This window comes from Diorhabda carinulata, chromosome 5 (genome assembly GCF_026250575.1).
Source record: "Diorhabda carinulata isolate Delta chromosome 5, icDioCari1.1, whole genome shotgun sequence".
In the NCBI taxonomy this organism is placed as follows: Eukaryota; Metazoa; Arthropoda; class Insecta; order Coleoptera; family Chrysomelidae; genus Diorhabda; species Diorhabda carinulata.
Window position 1 is genome coordinate 7,652,820 of NC_079464.1, and position 12,090 is coordinate 7,664,909.

Here is a 12,090-nt window from a genome sequence, read left to right on the forward strand (position 1 = left end):
TGTTGCTGGAAGTGAACCCACTTTCGGTTAAGTTACACCTTCATAATTTTATCATTTTACCGCTGGAATTTACCTTTCTTTGCCTCGAGTTGCTGTAAATGTCCTCTGTTGAACCACAGATTTTCTATATTCGTGTTATTTGGATAAATCCATTTCTCATCGCAAGTAACGGTTGCAAACGAGTTGCGTCCCAACGACCATCCAAAAAATGTGGCACTAAATACTAATTATACTTCCCAAGATGGTTCTCATCTCGTCTCTTGTTGGTATAACTACTATGGATGGGGATGAATTTAAAGTAATTGGTTGAAATTTTGTGACCTAACCTAACTAAAGCCTGTAGATAAGAATATGATCAACCCGTACATAATTAGAATAGACCCTTACAGGTCTGGTTAACCGCGAGACGCAACTACTGTGCAGCAAAAGTTACAATAAAACGATCGTCTTTCGTTAAGGCAATGAAGTATTTACACACCTCTACACAACTTTTTGCTTGAATTTCTACAACTTGATATTACCTGATATATGAATTTAGAAGGTCCAAGGGAGTCCGACAGGTTTTTGACTCATATAGACAGACAAAATCGAAGCTCATAAACTACTAAGCAATAAATCCCGCGATAACCTCTCTCTTTCTTTTCCATTTCTTCCGCAGATTCTTCTGAGTCTTGGTTGTTTAATACATCAAGTCTGCAAGCCTCTTTTGAACAGTTGCTTCCAAAGTTCTACCGCTACTTGGACCGCACAGAAGCAGTTTATGGAGCGTAGGGAACATAGGCTGCGGTGGATACTTCTCAACGTAAATTTTGGCCGTTTCCATTCCAAAATCTTCGAATTTTGTAACTTACGATCACTTTAATGCGGTAAATAAGCTCTAAACTAATAGAAACGAATCGAACTTCTCACTATTATATTGCAGCTTTGATAGATCGGCTTCAATAAACATTGATAGGGCCCTTATACTAGAGTTGTCTTATTTATCTTTATTTACTTCTCTCAGAACATTCGGAGATCCGCTTTTGTGCTCGGCCAGGTTCAGGCTTGAACTGCGGTGGAACATTAGGAAGTTGTCTTTTGAAGCGTTCAACCACCTTTGTCTAAATTGTGCTATGACTTTTAAAACCTTGTGTTTAATATCCGTGATCTGTTCTTTAGCATACTTCTTCGCATGATAAAAGATCGTTCTGCACATATTCCAATTTATCGTCTAAACTGGGGAGAACCCGCAGTTGCATCTTAGTAAATAAAAGTTTCCGTGTCTTTATTCTGATGTAGGAGCTACCTGGTTCCTTTGAAATAAAACAGAGACGAATAAAAACTACGTTAGCTAGTTCTTATTTAAATTTTATTTCAAAATTCGTTTCGAGCAGAAACCGCGGCCGGATTGAGTTTTAATATCTCCTGTAAGTATTTTCAATAAATAATTACAATTTATGATAATTTTCTTCAGAATGTCTCTTTATGGCAAACGATTTGTTTGGGATGTACAATGAACTAAAAATCTATGTATCTCCTAAACCATAAATTTTATCCAGTGAAATAAATAGTAACTTTTGTTAAAAAATCAACCAAAAAATCCATTTTTCTATCTTTAGATTGTACAGGTTGTTCCTGTATAAGTTACTGGTTGTTAACTATTGGGCATGAGCCGCCCCTTGCCTTCAAACAGTAGGAGTATGATGAGAGTATGAGAGAATGAATGAATTTAGAATTTAGAAAAATATTTAACTATATGTTCTTCTTTAAAGGTCTCATCTACTCACTCTCGAATTTTTTGCATCAAGTCCTGGAATACCCTGTATACATGTAGAGAATATTTCTGTTATTGTTCCTTAAAAAAATATAATTTTCAGTTTTGGGTGTTTTCTAGTATTTATAGACAACGTGCCTGTACCTCATCAGTTAAGTAAATTTACTTTGTTATGATTTTATTTATAACATGGAATATACAGGGAATTAGAACGAAGGTAGATGACATTTTACAAGAAATTAAAAAACATAAACTGGACTTTATTGCTCTCTCTGAAACAAAGAAAAAAGGACAAGGTACACAAACACTCGGGGAATATATCCACATATACAGCGGCGTTAACAAAGAAGAACATGCAAAAAGGGGTATATCGCTCCTTATACATGAGAAGTATAAGAAGAACGTCTCCAGCTGGGAAGCAATAAGCGATAGAACAATAAAAGTTAATGTCAATTTAAAAGGCTGCAAAATAACAATAATTGCTACTTATGGACCTAATGAAGACGCACGGGTAGATGAAAAAGAAAAGTATTATGAAACGCTAAATGAGCTAATATCTCAGACAGGTAACGATCGAGAAATCATAATACTGGGAGACCTAAATGCTAGAACTGGCAAAGAAACGAAGCATGAGATAATAGGGCCCTACGGTGAAAATACCAGGAATGATAATGGCTCCAGGTTGATAGATGTCTGTCAACATAACTTACTAAGAATAATGAATGGGTATTTTAAACATAAGGAAATACACACATATACATGGACGCAAATAACTAGAAATCTAAGATCAATAATCGACTATCGTATAATGAAACAAAAAACGAAGATAAAAGTGCACAATGTCAGAGTATATCGATCCGCAGAATGTGGAAGTGACCATCATCTGATAAAAGCTAAGTTAATAATGCCAATAATCAAAGACAACAAACAAAAGAATCAACTGCAAAACAGTAAAGATTTAACAGATATAGATATACCAAACTATAATATAGAAAGCCTTATGAACGAGAGCACAAAATTATTACACCAACAAAGACTGGACCAAAACCTCCCACAGGAGTACGAACAAGAACCAACAGACAATCTTACCAAAGTAGTAATTGACAGCATACACAAAGCAGCCAAAGAAGCCTTAGGATATAAAGAAATGAGAAAGAGAACACGAAATTATTGGTGGACTGAACAACTGCAAAATTTAAAAGAACAAAAACAACGATTGTATCATACCTGGCTAAGCACTAAAAAAGCAGAACATAGGGAACAATATAGTGAAGCTGTATCAAAATTTAAAACCGCTGCGATAGAGGCCAAAAACCTCAGCTGGGAAAATAAATGCAAGGAATTGGATACCTATTTAGGAGGACGCCAATCCAGGGAATCGTGGAGATTTATAGATAATGTTAGATCTGGCAGAAAAGAAAATATCCCAATAGGCACCATATCACCAAATAAATGGCAAGACTATTACCGCTCATTACTCAGAGAACAGAGATCTGAATATAGTAACATGCCGGCTGAAGACATACGGATTACAGGTGAACCAATAAAAATCAACGTAGAAAAAACAAAGAAAGCTATAACACTACTTAAAAATGGGCGCGCTCCTGGTCCAGAGGGAATACCTGCAGAATTAATAAAAGCAGGAACAAATAGGCTGTTTAATATCCTAACAGAAATTATCAATAGACATCTAAATGGAGAACCAATACCGCAAACGTGGAAAGAAGGATGGATCACGTCCATATACAAGAAAGGAAATAAGGAAGACTGCAATAATTATAGGGGCATTACAGTGACTAGTACGCTCAGTAGGTTATACGGAAAAATAATAAAGGAGATCATTTGTGAAGAATATCACCCATACGAATCCGAGGAACAAAACGGCTTCAGAGCAGGTCGATCGACGATAGATAGTATTTTCTGTCTATCACAAATAATCGAAAAGAGAACCGTAAGATCACAAGAAGTGCACCTACTATTGGTAGACTTGAAGAAAGCGTATGACACAGTACCTGTCTCAAAATTATGGGAGGTTCTGGAAAGAACGAGCATAAATACCACTCTAATAAAGGCTATAAAAGAACTATACAGAGACACAACAGCAAAAATAAAAATAGGTAACAAGGTGACAGACGGCTTCAAAACAACCAAAGGCTTGCGACAAGGGTGTTGTTTATCCCCAACTCTGTTCAACATATACATAGATGAAGCCCTAAGAGTTTGGAAGAAAAAATGTAAAGGAATGGGACTAACTATTGGGGAGAGCACCTTGTATACACTGCACTATGCCGATGACCAGGTAGTGGTAGCACAGGAAAAAGAAGATCTGGAGTACATGTCTAGAAAACTTATAGAAGAATACCAAAAATGGGGTCTACAGGTTAGCACGGAGAAGACACAATACATATGTATAGGATCAGAAGATTCACCTGGGGATTTAGATATAGAGGGAAAAATAATTAAAAACTGTAAGGAATGCATATACCTAGGTGTAAAACTAACAACAACAGGACGAAACGAGGAAACAATTAGGGACAGAATAACCAAAGGAAGAAAAGTAATAAGATCCCTGAACTCAGTGCTGTGGCAAAAGAATATTAGACCAGAAACAAAAAAGAGAATATACAACGCCATTTTACAACCAATAATTACATATAGCTCCGAGGTTTGGCAACTTACAGAAAAGCAAAAAAATAACTTAAATGCAGTGGAAATGGATTTCTGGAGGAGAGCAGCAAGAATATCTAGAACGGAACATATAAGAAACGAGGAAATAAGAAGACAATTGAAAGTAGAAAGAACTTTAGTAGAAGATATAGAAAAGAAACAGTTGATTTGGTACGGACACGTTAAGAGAATGGGAAGAGAACGACTACCAAGAATAATATTAGAATGGACCCCCACAGAAAAAAGAAAGAGGGGAGGACCACCTAGAACATGGCTACAAGGAATCACTAGAGCAATGTCCGAAAGGAACCTAGCAGTCGACGACTGGCAAGATAGACAGGCCTGGAGATTAGGAACCCAAAGGCGTATAACGCTATAAAAGGGGATATATATATATATGATTTTATTCTGTGTTTTTTGATCTACAAATCTACAATCTACAAATAAATAAAGTTCAGATTTCAAGCAACTACCTACCTGTCTTCAAGAAAAAATTGGGCTGCCAAAATCTTATTTGCGCACAGGCTCCAGTAGCCCTTTCAGGGACCCCGAGTGGGCGGCCAAAGAGGGAGAAACTGCAGTGGTTTGGTTCCGCTGCCGGATGGAGAATGCATGATAGCATCGCTGTATATTCCTCCGATTTACCGTAGTTAGCACCGGGACCTACTGCGTGTGCAGCTTTAGTGCTTTTGGAGCTAATTCGTTGTTGGATGAGCGTGGAACTTCTTGGCCCCTTATTAGGCTTTACCGGAACCTACGGATTGGAAGCACTGGGTGGAGAAGAGTTGGATTTCGAGTAATCTGAGGATTCAGGGCTGTTAAGCTCTTAGTCGTCTCGACAGCATTGGCGTTCCTTCTCTCTCTTTTTTCTCTCCGCACCACTGATATTAAGTCTTACATTGTGCCTAGTGACGTTAAAAGAATCAACCCAAGGTGACTTATTCGCTTTTCAACTGACATCAGCCTTTGGTAGTTTTAAATGGAACACGTCAAGGCTATCACAAGGCCTATGAGCGCAACAGACCTTTACAGCCTACTAACTAAGAGCTATTAAGTATCGTACCTTGGTGGAGACGTAAAACTTAATGGTGATAAAGTGGGAAACTGGCTAATAGTACCTCGTGTGTATCCTTCAACTCTAGTTTTATCTCATTGTCTCTGATTATTCATTCATATATTTATTGTTGACTTATTATTGATAAAAATTTTATGTTTAGTGTTATAAAAAACTGTCTGTGCCGCTACTGGTTTCTTAAATAAACCGTCCATTCCAAACACTCGTTATCTCCTCGAAATAGGCCAACAATGATATCGGAAAACAATCAAATCTAACGCAACTCGTCACGTAAATGAATACCTGACATCTTTTTACAAATGGATTGATTTTCTCTGCTACTTTAACTATTTGTCAATTGGTGGACGTCACAAGGTAGACCTTCCCCGTGAACTTCTAGGAGTTGCTCACCTAACCCCCACGTAAGCCGTTATCTGTTTCAGTTCAGTGTCTGTGATAACAATCATCGGTTCGTTTTTTGCCAAATCAGTATCGGCGGTGAGTTATTCTTGTGTTGTTTTGTTAATCCAGAAAACTGTTCAATTTTCATCGGATCCCATGGGTGACAAAATTCACAACTATTTTTAAGGTAAAGTACAATATTTTATTTTTGATCGTTTATTTAATTTACAGGGTGTTTCTATACTTGGGAGGTGATTGTCTACATAAAATTAGAGTTTATTTTATAACAAAATGTTCTTAACCCACCCATATGAAGTGGTGAGTGGAATGTGAGTTCGCTTTTTTTTTCTTAAGTAAAGATAGAAATTTTGAATTTGGTAAAGTGCATGCAATCAGAAATGTGTAACCACAATGGTATGATATCATTAGTGAAGTCTAATTTGTTTGTTTTCAAATAAACCTTCACTCGTGTGAGGTCTAACTAAGAAAAACACGTTTTTTTTGCCAAAAATCGATTCTATTCATCAATGTAACCTGCTTCAAGAATAATACAATCATTTCAACTTCTCGATGCCGTGCTTGTAGAAGGATTTGTCTTTTGCCTCAAAATAGGCTTTAGTTTCAGCAATTGCTTCTTCATTTGAGCTGAATTTTTTGAAATCAGCGAATAGCCAGTAGTCACTAGAATCCAGATCTGGACTATACGATGGATGAGGAAGTAATTCGTTCAATTTCACCAACGTTTTGATCGACTTGTGAATCGGTACATTGTCTTGGTAGAAACAGTGGTTTTTTTCCTGGAAATATAAGTCCGCTTTTTCCTGATTTTTGCATTCAAACGATCCAGCAACTCTATGTAGTGTTCGCTCCCTTTTGGAGATAATCGATGAACAATTATCCTTGCGTATCCAAAAATACTGAAGCTTTAACAGCTGATTGTTGTGCCAATAGACGGTTCGGATGTGGTTCACCAGCTGCAGTCCATTCAGATGATGCTCGTTTTGATTCCGGGGTGAAATGATGGATCCATTGACCCAAAAAATCTGATTTCTCATATGTTGAAATGGCCTGCTCTGAATCATCAACACGTTGTTGTTTTTGATCGACTGTGAGTAAATGGCTGTCACTTCTTTCTGACTAATCTAAATATCATGAAATTTTACACAAAGTCTTTTGAACGTTGGTATTTCATAAACATCATATGGATTTGACAATGGTGGCGCCATCTGTGTGTCAATTATACGACTTATTGAGTGTTGTTATATTTTTTTCGTAGGTATTATACATTTTTATATTTCTTTCATATATTTTATGTGCCATAAAATGTTTTCCTTTTTTACAATAGCGTATCACTTCACTTTCTCATAAAAAAGTTAATTTCACGTAAATTATGTAACAAAAGCCGTCTTAATATTTTTGGGAGATTTTCATTAGAGTGAAGATAAAAAATGTAGCGGATGTCAATTAAGAACAGCCATCGGTTATATCTCAGGACCGGATTATATTACAGGGAAAAATTAAAGTAATATTGGTTCCAAGAATAACGTGGAAATTATTTTTAGAATTTTGGGTCCATTACTAGAGGGCACCTTATATATGATAATAAGGTTTTAGTCAATCTCTTAAAAAAAAAGAGGTAGGGGAGAGTGGGAACCAGGTAATGAAAAAATGCATGTAAGGCCGGTTCTGCTTAGACGATTTCATAAACTTGATGTTGCTTGAAAGAACTTCTCTCTATCAATAGAGAATATATAAATTCCAAGCAATATAATTAGCAACGTGAATGCTAGGGGTGTTGTTTTATATTTGTTGGGTAATATTGTGATTTCCTTAATGGGCGGCCTCCCTGCAAGAATTTAAATTACAGATTGTTAATTAAATTGCGTAGAATTTATATATTTTGTATATATTCTTTATATTCGCTGGTAAATTTTTCTTCGTTTTTATTTTATCATTGTGCTTACAAAAATTCCATTTTTATGGATTTCCTTTTGTTTTAACAAAATTTTCTATTAATTTACATTTCTATTTGGGGAACAGAAAGAATAGAATAGATTCCTGTTGGGATTCACTTAAACAAAATATAAATTCGGTTTTTTCAGGCCGAATGCCATGTTACAAGGCATTTTTTCATAATAAATGCAGAATTTGTTGAAAAAATCTATGATCGTGTATAAAACGCCACATTTTTTTTCCTGAAACTGAAATATAATCCGTTTTATTGTATTTAATTCATTTTCTTCCTCCAGTCTTAGGTTTAGTAGTATTAATATCGATTGTTTCATCAATTGTTTCAATTATTTTATAAGGTAACTACCGCTCGTAACATTCCTATTTTGTTGTATGGCTTGAAGTTCTTTCACCACATTTCTGATTAATCTTCTTCTGTTAAATTGTGATGTTTCCTTTTGATATTCGGTTCACTACAACTATTCTCATTCATATATATCACCAAATAATTGTAATTCACACTTCTAATTATATCGAAGATCAACGAAGATATGGTAATAATACAAAAAAATTCCGTTCCTACCACGTGTAAGAAACTGACAGAAATTATCTGATAATTGGCGTTGTTGCCAATAACACAAGTTTTTCATCATGAAACAATAATAAATTAACACAAGAAATTGTTTTGAAAATAACAAAAGTAGCTTCACTTAAATGGCTGTCACTTTTTTCTGATTAATCAAAATGTCGTGAAATTTCACACATAGTCTTTTGAATGTTGGTACTTTATAGACGTCATATGGATTTAAAAATAGCAGCGCCATCTATGTGACAGTCACATGACTTATTGGGTAATGTAATATGTCAGGCTTACGGATCTGTCCGACCAAATCCTAAATACTTCGTCTTATTTCTAATATATAAGACATAAAAAAGGACTTGTCTAATAGACGGGAAGCTGGCTACAAAAAACAGGGTCGATAAGGTGCGCGCCATTTCAGCTTGTAAACTAGAGGCCCCAACTTAGTACATCACCAAACGCCACTTCTTAAGGTCAGCACAGGTCGAATATGAAAATGCTAGCCGATTTTCCCGAACGGAAAAATTGGCTGAAAAACCTCACAACGTGCGCACTTGAAACCTTTTGTAACGTGGGGTTTAAACCTCAAATGCGCGAAACTTCTTGCTCTATTACACCGCTCTTAGTTGAGACTCCAAAAACCTTATAATAAAGTTTCGCACGCGCACGTGATGAGGTTTTTCGGATGAGTTTTCCGACACTAAGCAGCAACGCAAAGTCTGGAAATTACAAAATTAGGTGCCAAATTAAAAAATTAGGTGCTCTGTAATTTTCACAGTAACGGAATACCCAAAGTTGCGGTGCTAGGAAAACGTGAGGCTAGCAACGGAATGAAAATAATTACAAAACATTAATTGTTGAGGTAATAAAATAAGGTGCTTATTAGATGCTGAAGAGTCAATATCGTGAATGCGCCCAAATAATTAATAAACGAGTTAATTTCCGTGAGATAACAAATTTAAAAATCAGGTATCTCTAAAATTAAGTGCCAATTAGATACTCAGTAAATAATCAGGAGACAGTCGAGGAATATCATTCCTATTGTGTTTGAAGACCTTAAAACCTCCATGTCTGACGTATTAAGTCCTAGTTGGTGTTTTCCATTTTCAAAACTGACTTAAAATTGAGTGCTAATTAGCTGCTTCAGATTATTTAGTGAGCACCTAATTAGCACTTAATTTTATGTCAGTTTTCATAATGGAAAAATCCTATTAGGACTTAGTACATCAAGCAAGGTGGTTTCCAGGTCTCCAACCACTGTAGAAATGATATTACTCGACTGTCTTCTGATTATTTAGTGAGCACTTATTTAGCACCTCATTCTCTAACAGTTTCATATTCATTCTCTAACATATTTTTTTATATACCTAAGTTATTTAGTGTATGACTACAAAAATTGTCTAAATTATGTTTTTTCTAAATAAAATTGTGTGATTTAGACATAAGTTTTAATAAATTAAAGTGATATGTCGCTGGTAAGATTTTTCACATATAATCTTTCCAAAAATTTCACGTTTTACTTTGCCATCACCTCTTCATTTGTCGTATATTATTTGTATCCAAGCCATTTCTTTAAATTTGAAAATAATTAATCTCACGAATGGACGGAGACAAGTCCTAGATAAAACAAAGTTTGGCATTTAAAGGTGTAAGTAAATCAGCAATTGTCGTTTTTCAAATAATTAATAAAAATCAAACTTTTGGAATCCCACAAAACACTATGATTTGACCTTATTGAGCAATACAACGATTTTTGCTTTCACTATGACATCCAATTATTTACTGACTTACTCGCTAATAAGCAAGCGAATATTTATACAAAAATGATTTCCCGATAATTTGATTCTATAATGTAAACAAATAAGAAGGCCTTCGTAGAAATTGATTTTATGAAAACTATATCAACAAATCGACGCCGCATATAATAACATTTAAATAACCTTTATGAGAATTTCCGCCTTAGCCAAACTATAAATTATGTTAACTTAATAGAATAAGTCCGGCTTCACGGTACATGTTGTGGAAGAGTTAGTTACAGTACTTTTATTTCTGGGGGTTAATGGTGTACCAAAGTTTTTCATTTTTATTACTTTTTTTTTTTCATTACTTTGTTAGCATCACGTTTCCCTTGCACCACAACTTTGAGAATTCCGTTACTGTGAAAATTACAGTGCACCTAAATTTTGAGTTTGGCACCTAATTTGCAATTAATTGGGGCATTTTCTAAATGCAGTTTCTCGACTTTGCGTTGCTGGCGAGACGGAGCCTTAGTAATTCATGAGAAAATCAAGTTAAGAGGCCTGTACTACCTCGCCGAATTAAGGCTTGTTCGCAATTGATTCTTTAGTAGAGAATTCAATTTTGAAAAATAACGTCCATGGTTGATGAAATGCCATTGAGCTATAGAAATTTAAAAATAGAAAATCGGAAATTCTGTGTTTTTTTAAGGGAAAATCTTCACACTTCTCGGTCGAGGACTAAATTATATTTAAGGGCTCAAACTTTTAGAGAAATTTTTTTGGTACTTGCAACAAAATTTCACAATGGGATAGACAAAAAAAATTGAAGAAAAAGTACCCTACTGCGGCATAAGTTTATGTATTAGACAAAATTGATTTCTGCTAAAAATGTATGGTTATTTTTGATCTCGTTCTATGTTAAAATCAAGAATTTTTTTCCGCGCAGAGTGCAATAAATGAATAATGATACATACAAAAAATATGTGGTTATTTGTATATTTACCTAGTGTGATATTTAAATAGGTCGATTGACATAGAAATATTTGAATAATCTGTAGTTTCATTTCATCACTTTTTTATGGAAATTACGCCTTGGATTTATGATAAACTTTGTCGTTTGATTTTTAATAGGATTTCATCATGCATAGAATTAATAAATTATCAAGTACATAGACAGTTTATGCAACCAGAAAAAGTTACATAAATATTATCCTGAAAGCGCTGCATTTTGTGGAGTGATTGTCTACTTGTTTTCCGACTATATATCGCAGAAGATGAAACTTTGGTACACCATTAACCCCCAGAAATAAAAGTACTGTTACTAACTCTTCCACAACATGTACAGTGAAGCCGGACTTATTCTATTAAGTTAACATAATTTATAGTTTGGCTAAGGCGGAAATTCTCATAAAGGTTATTTAAATGTTATTATATGCGGCGTCGATTTGTTGATATAGTTTTCATAAAATCAATTTCTACGAAGGCCTTCTTATTTGTTTACATTATAGAATCAAATTATCGGGAAATCATTTTTGTATAAATATTCGCTTGCTTATTAGCAAGTAAGTCAGTAAATAATTGGATGTCATAGTGAAAGCAAAAATCGTTGTATTGCTCAATAAGGTCAAATCATAGTGTTTTGTGGGATTCCAAAAGTTTGATTTTTATTAATTATTTGAAAAATGACAATTGCTGATTTACTCACACCTCTTTAAATGCCGAACTTTGTTTTATCTAGGATTTGTCTCCGTCCATTCGTGAGATTAATTATTTTCAAATTTAAAGAAATGGCTTGGATACAAATAATATAAGACAAATGAAGAGGTGATGGCAAAGTAAAACGTGAAATTTTTAAAAAGATTATATGGGTGATTCCGTTCTAACTGTGATATTCAATGTCCTGTATTGTTTTTTTGTACTAGTCATTAATTAATAATCAATTAAT

The 12,090-nt window shown here is 34.7% G+C and overlaps 1 protein-coding gene across 3 annotated transcripts in view; it reads left to right on the top strand.

Annotated features, from left to right (window-relative positions):
• The window catches only part of LOC130894477 (probable phospholipid-transporting ATPase IM), a 75,953-nt gene that overhangs the window by 22,384 nt on the left and 41,479 nt on the right, over nt 1-12,090 (top strand). The window contains exon 1 of one of the 3 annotated variants that reach the window (XM_057801346.1): nt 5,686-6,063. The exons of the other annotated variants lie outside the window; for them this stretch is intronic. The gene's annotated coding sequence lies outside the window, so the exon portion shown is untranslated. Of the gene's footprint in view, nt 1-5,685; nt 6,064-12,090 lie in introns of those variants that run through there. 3 annotated transcript variants of the gene reach the window in all.